This window comes from Monodon monoceros, unplaced genomic scaffold (genome assembly GCF_005190385.1).
Source record: "Monodon monoceros isolate NGI ecotype Baffin Bay Population unplaced genomic scaffold, NGI_Narwhal_1 Contig7932_ctg1, whole genome shotgun sequence".
In the NCBI taxonomy this organism is placed as follows: Eukaryota; Metazoa; Chordata; class Mammalia; order Artiodactyla; family Monodontidae; genus Monodon; species Monodon monoceros.
The window spans coordinates 1-12,270 of record NW_021703412.1 but is presented as its reverse complement, the minus strand read 5'-3'; the positions used below and the strand labels follow the sequence as shown (position 1 = coordinate 12,270).

Here is a 12,270-nt window from a genome sequence, read left to right as displayed (position 1 = left end):
CCCCCCCCCCCCCATTTACGGCTTAGGCCGGCATCAGTGCTTCAGCAGGCAGCAGCTCTGACACCAAACCTATGGACACACCTCCAGGGCTGTCATTTTCCAGTCTGCCCCGTCTCCAAGTAGAACCACTACCTATTTCACACGGCTGTTCCTAGTTCTGGGAACACACCACGCACTGGTAGCAATGCCTCAGCCCATGCCTCGACTCATTTCCCTGCAACGCTGGCCAACAGATAGACCAACACTTCAAAGTTATGACAGAAAGTTGAGTAAGTTATACGCTTGGAATTGCATTTATTATTATTAACAAGCACAACTGTAGTGCTTGGACTATAACAAGTAATATTCTAAGTGCTTAGCAAATATTAACTCACTTAATCCTCATAATGGCAACCCTATAGGTAGGTAATGTTCATAATATTCACCTTTTTGGGGGGAAACTGAGGCCCAGGGGGGTTGAATAGCTTGCCTAATGCCACACAGTAAGTAGCGGGCAGAAACCCAGGATGAAAACCAGACCGTCTAGACTTTCGTCACTTTGCTGTGTCACCTTAATAGATGTTGTGGTTAGGGAAGGGACTAAACTGACAAGACTCTGAACTTGAGAAGGGAGAAATTAGAAAGTGACTGATCCTAGAAACTAGAGAGGATTTCAGCTCAGAAATTTCTGGTGGTGAGACCCAGAAGAACAAGAACATGGTTGGAATATTAACTTGGGGTAGTATCTGAATCCATTGAGAAATGGTTTTGTTTTGTTTTGTTTTTTTAACTTAGAAAGGCCAGCTGGATGAAGATTAATGAAACAAAAAGTAGAAAGGGAAAGAGGAAGGTGCCTGAAGTGAGACATAACCTCTTCCCTGTAAGTACTAGGGGTGGGCGTCCTGTGGGAAAGGATGGAGCTCTCTCTACAGGTTTGTCACCAGGATGGACAAGGAGAAACATGGCAACCATTGTACTGGTTTTGATGATTCCTCAAAAACCAAGGCTTTACTTTCCAAGAACTACCCACAGTAGCATACCTACCGTGTGTCAGACATGCCACCAAGTGTGTTTCCAGTCACACATTTTAATTGGAGAAATAGTTCCTATGAGGTACGCATTAGTTCCCTATGGCTGCTGTAACAAATGACTACCAATGAGCTTGCGTAAAACAAAACACACTCATTCTCTTATGGTTCTGGAAGACAGAGGTCCAAAACCAGTTTCCTTGGGCTGGAACCAGGAGTTGACAAGGCCGTCCATCCACCTTCTAGAGGCTCTAAGGGAGAATCTGTTTCCTTGACAGCATTCCTTGACTTCTGGCCACATCAATCCAACCCCAACTTCATCATCACATTCTCTTTGGAGTAAACACTCCCTCTGCCTCTCTCTTACGAGAACACCAGTGGTTACATCTGGGTCCATCCAGGTAGTCCAGAAGAATCTCCCCATCTCAAAACCCTTACTTTCATCCCATTGGCAAAGTCCCTTCTGCCATTTAAGGTGACATTCATAGGTTCTGGGGATTAGAAGGTGGACATTTGGGGGCAATGGTACTATTCAGTCTACTACAAGGTAGATACTATTATCTTTCTCAGATGTAGGAAATGAAGTTTAGGGAAGTAATTTGTCTCAGGTCTACAATTTCCAGAGTAGAGATTTAAATTCTGCCAGGGAGACTTTAGGACACACTCTAAACAACTTTAACCTGTGTCCTTAATTACTGCATAATCCTTGGTTAAGAGTCACACTTAGGTATCAAGACCCAACTGAATATAACACAAGTACTGTCTCCTCTTTCACTATGTTTGCCTGGTGTATTCATGAATCTTGCCCAGAGCAGAAGAGTTCAGAAAATCGTTATACACGTTTACTAGGAGAAAGCATTTACCGTTTCATGTGCACGGAGTAATGGAAGGCTATTTAAAATAAAATAAAGTAAAATATGCCACCAAATCGTCAAGTGTCACAACAGAGGTAACCCCGTGGGAGTCTTGAGGAGACTAAAATTATCTCCAATTGTGCAGGTGAGAAAAGTGTCACTAAAGGCAGTTGTAGTTCAGCCAAGCCCTACGGCACAGAAGTAGGAATCTGGATATGTACGAATGGGAAAAAAGACATTTTAGGCATGGGAAACAGTTTAATGCTGAATGGATGAGAAATATGCATTAGACCTTTCTAAATCAACTGGCTTATTAACTCAGTAAATCAGATTTGGTCAGTCAAACTAGCTTTAGCTGATTACTTATCCAGGGCATAGCTGTTGAGAGTCATTTTTGTCATAGAACAGTAAATAAAATTGTTGAACTATAGCTTTAGGCTTGCTAAGTGATAATAGATTGCTCTAGCTGATGTTCAAGTGACTTACTTGGTACTATTCACGAAATTGGGGGTTAACAACTGCTTAAGACAACATAGAGGATTGATCTTAAATAGTACTTGAAGTAGTTACTGTGTAAAGTATCTGTTCAGTAGCTCATGGTAAATGGATGTTTATAATCCCCACTGGACAACCAACTGCTTTTCTGCAAATGGTAATGTGAATTGCTGTTGCATAAACTATAGTAATGACCACCTATCTAATTTGTTGTCCAAACCAGAAATCTTCTAACAATACTGGTCTCCTAATAAAAAGTAAGCATGAAGCTAACACACACTGGGTGTCTCCCGTGTGCCTGTGCATGCATCTATAGCTCACTGAACCCCCATAACAGCCCCCAAGAGAGGGACTCTGAGTGTCCCCATGCTGCTGGTGGAGAAACAGGCACAGGAAGGTTCAGTAGTCTATCTACCTAAGATAACACAGAGGGCGGGAGAGCCTGTTTTTAAACCATCTGCCTCCAATTCCAGGTGCCAGGAGCCAGATTCAGCCTACAGGCCTCTTCTGCTCATCTGGAGGTGAAACCATGTGTAAGGATTAGTCAAATCCTGTCTTCACTCCTCAAGGTAGCTTGAACACTTGCACGTCCTCCAAATAGCACGTAGCATAAGCAATAAGATGTTTGCCCCGGGTATTGTCCAGGAACTTGGAATCAGCTGTGTCTAGTTAGGCTGAGCTGGTTAAGACTGGAGAGGACCACCGATCTTCCACCTGGCCCAGTGCCTTTTGACCTCCTGCCATCAGAGGGCCGAAAACTACAGCCTGAGAATGTGCTGAGCCCCGTAGCCTAGTTACGCCAGCTCAGAACAATGATGGGCACACCTTTTCCCAATCACCTTTCCTCATGCTCCCCGTGCCTCATACTGCCCTGCTTCTTTTTTCTTTATCCCATAGATACCCCAAGCCCCTTGCCTTTGGGGAGGCGGATTTGAGAGCTATTGTCACGTCACTTCCTCGCTTGGCTGCCTTGTGAATAAACCTCCTCTTTGCTGCAAACCTCAGCATGTCAGTGTTTTGGCTTGCTGCGCCTCAGACAAAATGGTAGGGAGCAGTGGTAAAGGTCCCTTGCCTGTGAGGGAAGCTGGCTACTAGTAGTCACGTTGCAGATGTTTTCTCCTCCCGGGGGGGCAGACGTCCTGCTCTTCCAGAAAGAAGGGAGAAAGGCAGGAGCTGGACCCTTGCTCTCAGGGTCACCGTCACCTAGGAGCTCGTTAGAAGCACAGAATCCAGGCCCCACCCAGAACTACTGAATTACAGCCTGCATTTAACAAGATCCACAAGAGAGGCATACCCATATTAAAGTTGGAGAGGCACCAAGCTGGAGTCCACGTAGCAGAGAAGCAGACAGGATTCTAGACCACGCAGAGTGTTAAAGGCCAACAGTTTGTTTTCTATTCTCAAAACAATGTTTTTGAGCCATGTTTATGAGCAATGTCCCAACTTGCTTCTAAGGTTTCTTGTGTGAAGAATGGATTGGAAGGAAACAAGATATATGGACACTAGTTAGGACCTCATTGCAACAGACAGGCAAGTTCAGTATTAGGACGTTGAGGAAGAGTTGACAGGTTCAGAAGAAATTCAGGAGATAAACTGAAGCGGGCTTAATGGGGTATGAGACGGAGGAAAGGAAGGTCTTAGGGAATTTAAGGGTTTACTACACGTATGAGCAAAGCCTCAAAATTCATCATTTGAACGTACAGAGGTAGAGTTCTCAAAGGACACTGGTTAGGAAGCAACAGTACGCCCTTTATAATTCCAAGAGACAACACAGATCAACTGTCTCGATGGAAAACTCGGCGGTACCGGTGCGTTTTTTCACTCAAACTTAGTTCCGGTGCCTATTACTCACATTTTCTGTGCCTAAACAACACAGCTTGAGGAACTGAAGGGGATCCCATCCTGGTAATTAAGGAGGGTCCCCAACACTGACAGTCCCATCTTAAAAAGCAGTCCCGCTGCATTTTACCCAAGGAGCAATGGCCAGAGCCTCCCTTTTAAAACGATGGGGAGAAATCAGAACATCACACACTGTCCCTTTCAGCTACTATGAACTGAGCCGCGAGACGACCAGCACCCCCTAGCACAGCGCGGACGGGCCAGCGCACGGGGGCCACTGTGACAGGCGACAGCACAAGAGACGGAAGCCCAGGCCCAGGGGCTCCGAGCTCCACCGGCAACGCCCAGGGGCCAAGGCGTATTACCTTTCCGGGATGTGCTTTCCGCCCTTCCTCGTGGCCGACGAACTGGCTCATGTCACCCCCGCCAGGAGTGCCAAAGTCGCCAACCCGGCATCCCCGGTGCCAGCACAAGGCCACGAACCACAGGCGCCTAGGCACAAGCCCACGCAGCTCGCGGACCTCCTTCTACCGCGCATGCGCCACCGCGTGGCGTGTCGAGATGACTGTCATCACGCAGGCGGATTAACGCGCTTGATCGGTAAAGAGGATTCTGATGCCTGCAATTTCCCTCCTTAGCCGGAGGCTGGTAGCACACGTCCGTTAGTTCGTGTGTGTACCCTTCAGCATTCCAATCATACGGGACATGGAAAGTTGTCCGACTCTCCCAGTTTCTTGTGTGGTTCTTTCAGATATTTCCCAAGCGCTTACATTCACACTCGTATCTTGTATGTAAGTATTTGTACGTAACAGGTATCCTGTAGTTTATAGAAGAGCAGCACACTATACACGTACTACATACATAGTCTACAATGTGTCTTGGATAGTGACGCTGTTATCTTTCTAAAATATAAACTTGGCTGGATTGCTCTGTCGCTTGAACATCTTCACTTAGCACAGAATACAGCCCAGGTTGTTAGCACAGCATTGAGAACTCTTTATAAACAAATATCAGTCTGTCTCTCCAACTGAATTATAAGTTCAAACTATGACTTACAAGGACCTACATCATCCACCTCCCTCCTTTGCCCTGCCAGCCTCCCCTGATCTCATTCTCTACTGCCCTGCCCTCACTCACTTTCCCCTGTCCAGCCACACTGGCTTCCTTACTATTCCTCAAACATGCCAAGCACAGGCGTGCCTCAGGGACTTTGCACCTACTATTCCTTCTGCTTCAGAACACACCCTCCCACCCCATCTCCACTCTCCCAGAACACACCCTCCCACCCCATCTCCACTCTCCCAGATATCCAATGGCTTGTTTCTCACCGCAAGGCTCTGCTCAATCGACATCTTAATAGAGGGGACTTCCCTGATCACCTACCACATTCCCTCACCTCTTCATCTTCTTTTGTTATTCTCCAAAGCATTTACCACCGCTTGACACTCCACATATTGACTTATTTATTCATCTCTCTCCCCCACTAGAATGGAAAGTACGTAAGGGCAAGAACTTTGTTCTCTTCCTACTTCCTAGAACAGTGCCTTCAACTTAGAAGGTGTTATACAAATATTTGCTGAAAATGAATGTATGACTTCTTTGCCCTTTCACACTACCCTCTAGTCACACCAGAGGCTGCCCCTCCAGAGCACAAGTTCAAGCCCTGGGCCTTTTGTACCTGTCCCCAATACCTGGGCTGTCCTTTCCTCATTCCGGCAAAATCCTCTTCCCCCAAGCCCAGCTCAAACGCTGTCTCCTCGGTCAGGCCTTCCTCAATTTCTCCTCTATATTCCTGCTGCACTTGATTCTTTTATCATAATTAACCCACTTATACTCACTACATGTTTCTCTTCCTAGACAACTGTAAGTTGCTACTGAACAAAGACTTCTACTCACCTCCGTATCCCCGTGCCCTAACAACAAACCTATAAGGCTCTCGGTGTTTACTGAAACAATTCATTTTCTGAGTCTCTACCAATTCTAGGGAGTGCGTAGTATAGTCTCCTCCTCATTATCAGTGAGCCTGGCATCTGTGGGAGGGCCTTACAGCAGAGGAAGTCACCAATGGACCATAACTAAGGTCCTGAGACTGCAATGGCAGACAGCATGGTGAAGTTAGCCCACTGCATGCAGAAGACCCACAGAGGAGTCAGCATATGCAATGGACTACACTTGGTATAACATGTGAACAATCAAGGTTTACAAACGTGTTCTCATGCACTTGTAAGGATCTTCTAGCCCACGCGGAACAGACAGAACACACACAAAGGAGCCTGGAGGAAGTGAGTAGGCCGGCAGCTGCGCCCTAACGTCTTAAGAGGTAACATTTCTGTGACTACAGTTTAAACACATCAGATAATTTGCCTCCTTTCTAGACACCCTGGTTATCACAGGACAGGCCAAGCCTCTCAAGTTTTAAAGCTAAAGTACACGGAAGATCTGTGAATAGGGCTGAAGATATTTAAGAGCTAGTACCTGCATTAAGCAACCAGGTTATAGAATGAAAATTTATCTTGAAATTCCAGTCTCTCCCTCTCTCTCTCGCCTCCTATCCCCTATCTTCCCACCTCCATCTCTATTCCCTCTCCCCTACTCCCTGTTTTATGTATATACGTGCATCATTTTATATATACACGGAATATTTACTGTCTGTTAATAAAGTGCACACTCCTCAGGCTAAATTTAGAAAGAGGACAAAATGAACACTTTCACATGGGCGTCAGTGGTGTTCCAAAGACAAAAGATTCCTCAGTCTTAAAACATGGCAAACACCATGTTCCTTCTGATAGTTAGATGCTAGAAAAAGGCAAGTGGATCCTTAAAATTCACACGCTATTAAGACCTACTATCAACAGAGTAGATCTTAAAGCGGAAACAAGAAAACACCAGCCTTTTAAGTTCTTCCTGTCTGAAGATAAGAGTAAGAGGTGGTAGTGTTCTTCCTCACTTGCACCCGAAGGGTAAAAGCAGCAAAAATATCTTAAACACATATATGATGAGGAAGCCACTCTACCTGGTCCACTCCGCTTTGTTTTGCTTCTAGGGATCTGTCTCACTCTGAACCTTTGCTTTTTGTTTTCTCTTTTGTGTACGCTAAGAACCTGAGAGTCTAAACCTTTTCTTCCACCTCTCAACCAATAAACAGGACAAAAGAACATTTTTATGTTTTCATGTATTTTCCATTCAAATTTTTAAAAAAGAGATAAGTAAGCTAGCTCAGTTCATATTTCTCACAAAGATCACTTTCCAAACTAAACTAAATTGTTTGTGACCATAAACAGGAAAAACACCGTACTCTATTAGCACCGTCTGACATTTCCACCTTAATGTTACCAAACACAACTTGACACTAATGTCAGAACTATTAAAAATGTTAAAAATCCCCAACCCCACTCAAAATGCATACCAAAGTTCAGGTAAAGGAAAAACAAAAACAAACACAAAAGCAACTCACCGTTATCTTTATGTTCTTTCAGAAACCCATTAACAGCACACTGGAATTTAAAACTAGTGTCGTCATCTGACACCTGATGCCCAATTGTACACATTTTTAAATAAGGAAGAGTTTCTGGTAAGTCCTACAAGGCAAAACCATGAAAATATGTATTATTTCCTTTGTAGGGAAAGAATAAAAAATTAATTAGAGAAGGCAGAATATAAACCAGGAGAGTACATTAAACTTTGTATGTCAGTCATTCTGATGAGAGCCATTTTTTCCAAAGCTGCTTTAACCAGTAATTATCACTTGATTTTCATTAAAACTGCAGAACGGACAGTTACCAGGCATGCAAAAGGAAAAGCAAATCTATGTGAATGAATGCACATGTAACTCAAAATGATATAAACAGTTCTACCTACATTTATGTTCTATCTTACATTTCAAGGGCCATAAAGCGGCTGTGATTTAAGGAGAGTAGTAGAATAGAGTCAGAAGAACTTGGATTCGAATTAGGAAACAGAGGCAATTTCAGGCATTGTTGAGAACTGGTATTCTTGAGGTGGGAGAAAGTAGACTATCAATAGAAGACAGAAAAGGATAAGTGAAAATTCTCTAGTTCTGAATTTAAATGGAAAGTAGCAGGAGGAACCTATGACATATTTTAAAAATATTAAAAACAAACGTACATATTTCCTAGCTCTGACCACTGAAAAAGTCTAGAAACAACTGATGTCATGTCAAAAGGACTCAGGAGTCACCGAGAAGCTCCAACTGGCCAAAGATAGGGCCTCAGTTAGAATAATAACTGTAACGGAGTCCACGGTGATAGGAATAAATAAAATTTTACAAAACTGGTCAACACTGGAGGATATTTGTGAATCAACTCATTATTTTGAAAACTGTTAAATAAAAGAAGAGAATCATGCCTCTACAACTGAGCAACCAAACAGCTGATGAGGGGAATCTTCTCCTCGTACAAATATACCCAGCTAATAAGTGAAAAAAGGAACAACAGAATTCACCATTCTTTGAAGCCTCAACTGAATTAATGGATGTAGGCATGAATCATCAGTGACTGCTAATACCACAGAAAGACACAACTATATACGTCTCCATGGAAGAACACATCATCACCCATGAAACTGTCTTGCCAAAACAAAACATGCAAGCTTCATTCAGATCAACTACCGATTTACAGGAAATAAAAGGACTGAAGAATATGTTACCAACACATGGAATGTAATCATCGGCATCTAGATGGGACAAATTACCTGGTTTCTTTAAAAACAAAATTCAAGGAGGAAAAAAAAAGTGAGAGAGACATGGAGGGAGAACCTATAGATTAAACAAGACTTCAGAGACCTAACAATCCACGGCAAAGTGTGGACCTTATTTGGATCTAATTCAAAATTCTTATAGACAATTTTTTATGACGTTTAGGAGACAACTGCAAATTTGAGCACTCCCTGGGTATTTAATATTAAAAAATGATATTAAGGAATAAAAGTCCTATATTTTAAATGCACGTACCAAAAACGTACAGGTGTAATTTGCATGTTGTCTCGGAGCTGCTTCAAGATAATACGGAATGGGGTGAAACAGGTGGGGGTATAGATAAAACATGACAGCCATCAGTTGGTAAATAAGAAAGCTGGATGAGTTCATGGGTATACAAGGAACACTCACAGTAGTTTTATACTTTTGTATATGCTTAAAATTTGTGATAATTGTTTAAAAACAAGACGACACTGTAGAAAACAGTTTGGCACTTTCTCACAGGTTAAGCGTAGAGCTTAGTATTTGGCAGTAGGCTATGATCCAACAACTCTGCTACTACCTACGCTGCACATCTAACAGAACTGAAAGCAGGGATTTGAACAAATATCTGTACACCAATGATCATAGCAGCATGATTCACAATACCTACAAGGTGGAAAACCACCAAGTGTCAATCAACCGTTGAATAACAAACTATGGTCTATATACACACAATGGGATTTTCTAAGCCAAAAAAGAAATGGCATTTCGTTACGTGCTATAACATGGATGAACCTTGAAAACACGATGTTTAGTGCAATAAGCCAGACACAGAAGGACAAATACTGCAGATTCCACTTACACGAGGTACCTAGAATAGGCCAATTCACAGAGACAGAAAATAGAATAGAGGTTACCAAGGGTTGGTGGGAGGGAAAATGGGGTTGTTACTGTTTGATGGTTACAGAGTTTTTGTTGAGGACGATGAAAAAGTTTTGGTTCTAGACAGCGGTGATGGTTACACAACACTGTGACTGTACTTAATGCCACTGAACTGCATATTTATAAACGGTTAAAAGAAATATGATTTCTCTATATTTTACCACAATAAAAAAAAAAGCAATAACAGAGCTGAAATTTCAATTCTTCCTTTTCCGAGAGTCAGTTTCATCGTCTGGAAAATTAGTAATTGTAGTTGTCTATCCTCTGAGCTTAGTGCAGGGTAAGCACTCAGTAGGAGATATCAGTACTACTTCCACTTCAAGAGCAAAGGATTGCTGTGAAGATTAACTAAGTCAATGGATATGAAAGAACTTTCTAAATGGCAAACTGCTCTACAAATATTAAAAGACATTAGGTGTTACTGTCTCCCAAGGCCATGGAACAGGTCAGAAGGAGGATAATTCTTTTGCACTGGAATGTCCTACATGGGCCAAGAGAATAGATGGGTTTCTGTACTGTATCAGAAGGCATCAGGAAAAGGAAGCATAAAACTTAGAGAACAATTGTCTTTTACACTGATGCTTAAACATGCTCAGGCAACTGCTTAACATAAGTGCTAAAGACATAATGGACATACCTTTCTTTCTTTTTAGGATACTACTGTAACTGCTAAAAGTTTACTTCATTTTCAAAATGTAGAACATGGAAGCTTATAGAATTTCTTAAGCATATCTAGAGCCTACTGCCAAATACTATAGTTCAATTCATATCTTTCATCTCATTTTGAAACAGCAATTACAAATGTGTATTGAAGGAAACCACTAGCTTCCCTTTTTGAACCCATGAGAGAAGGCCAGGACTCACCTTAGCATAAGATGATAACTACTGAACTACTATGAATTATTACAGTATCAGAAAGAAGGTCATTTTCAATTACGCCTTCCATTTACCTCTGGCTTGTAAGAGCGGCGAGTATTTGCTAAGTCAATAATCAGCCCAAGTTCTTCATTCTGTCCTTGGATTTTGTTAAGAGATCCAAGGGGGAGAAACGTTCTTCTGGAGCAAGATTCTTTTCAAAACTCTGTCAGAAAGAATAAAATAAGGAAGAACATATGTTTAAAATCCTTTACTATATTATCCATTTATTCAAACCCTGGGATGCTAACATATGAGATTCAAAGTAAAGTTTCCTCCTCTGTAGCTTACAAGCGATATTACAATCCTTTCTTCCAGAGAGATTAGACGGAAGAAAATAAGCTCACTTCTATATAGTTATTTCTATGTTTGTTTATTTCATGTTGGTCTCCTAACCTGACTCGAAACTCCCAGAAGGCAGGGACCACATCAATTTTGCCTACCACTGTATTGCCAGCTCCAAGCGGAGTGCCTGAAAATAGACACAGAAATAAATACTTCTTGAATATCTACATATAGGAAGGATGGCTTTCACTGCTAAATATTCTTTCATGTATTTGGCTTATACATGTACCCTGTTCCACTGATCTCTTTGGTTATTCAAGTGTCAGCAACACACACTTTTTTTCTTAATTAGTAGACTAGTTTTAGAGCAGTTTGAGATTCACAGCAAAACTGAGCAAAATGTACACAGTTCCCACTTATACCCTCTCTCCTTCATCCCACACAGCCTTCCCCATTACCAACATGCCATACCAGTGTGCTTCATTTGTTAGAATTCATGAACCAACACTGACACATCGTTATCAATCAAAGTCCACAGTTTATTGCATTCATGGTACAAGTAACCGACTATTTCTTTATTTCTAGTATAGTCATCCCCAAACATTTACATACTGAGATACATATTACTTTCTTATAAATTACTTTATTCTTTATTTATAGTTAGGGCATTGCATTGTGTTTTTTTTGTTTTTTAATTAAGTACAAAAGTTGGTTGTATTTGTCTATGAATCCCATTTCTGGATAGTAAAAGAGGTATTAAAAACTATTTGCTATAAAACGGGAAAATGGAGTACGACGGGGTTGAGAGCCAGGGCTCTATATGGTGAATTCAGATTTCTGGAAGAATATGGTATTAACTTTTGCTCACCTTTTTTAAAGGAACTTTGAAAGCAATGAAACGAGTCCCAGGCATCCGCTGTTCAACTGGGAGATAGTCTTTCCACCTGTTAATATATTTTTTGTTAGGCAAATTTTATGTTAGGCTGTCTCCCTGCACAGGATGAATGCGCCTTGAAAATGGAAATCATATCCCTCTACATCGGCTCCCAGGTGGTCCCAGCGTCCCGACCCCGACCCCGGCCGCGCGCGACACACTTTCCACAAACTGACACACACGGAGCCCGCGCGACGGCCGGGTCGCGCGGGCTTCCCCGCCGGGTCGCCTGGAGGCCGGTCCCCCGCAAGCCGAACGCACGAAAGGGCGCCCCAAAGGCGCCGGCCCAAGGCGCCCGCTGCG

At 42.5% G+C, this 12,270-nt stretch overlaps 1 long non-coding RNA gene across 1 annotated transcript; it reads right to left on the bottom strand.

Moving 5' to 3' along the window:
- Nucleotides 1-10: 10 nt before the first annotated feature.
- LOC114891546 lies at nucleotides 11-12,209 on the bottom strand. Its single transcript, XR_003792531.1, has 3 exons — nucleotides 11,902-12,209; nucleotides 10,784-10,914; nucleotides 11-7,773 (listed from the first exon to the last, which is right to left on the bottom strand). It is a non-coding gene; the product is annotated as an uncharacterized LOC114891546 (long non-coding RNA).
- Nucleotides 12,210-12,270: the final 61 nt, after the last annotated feature.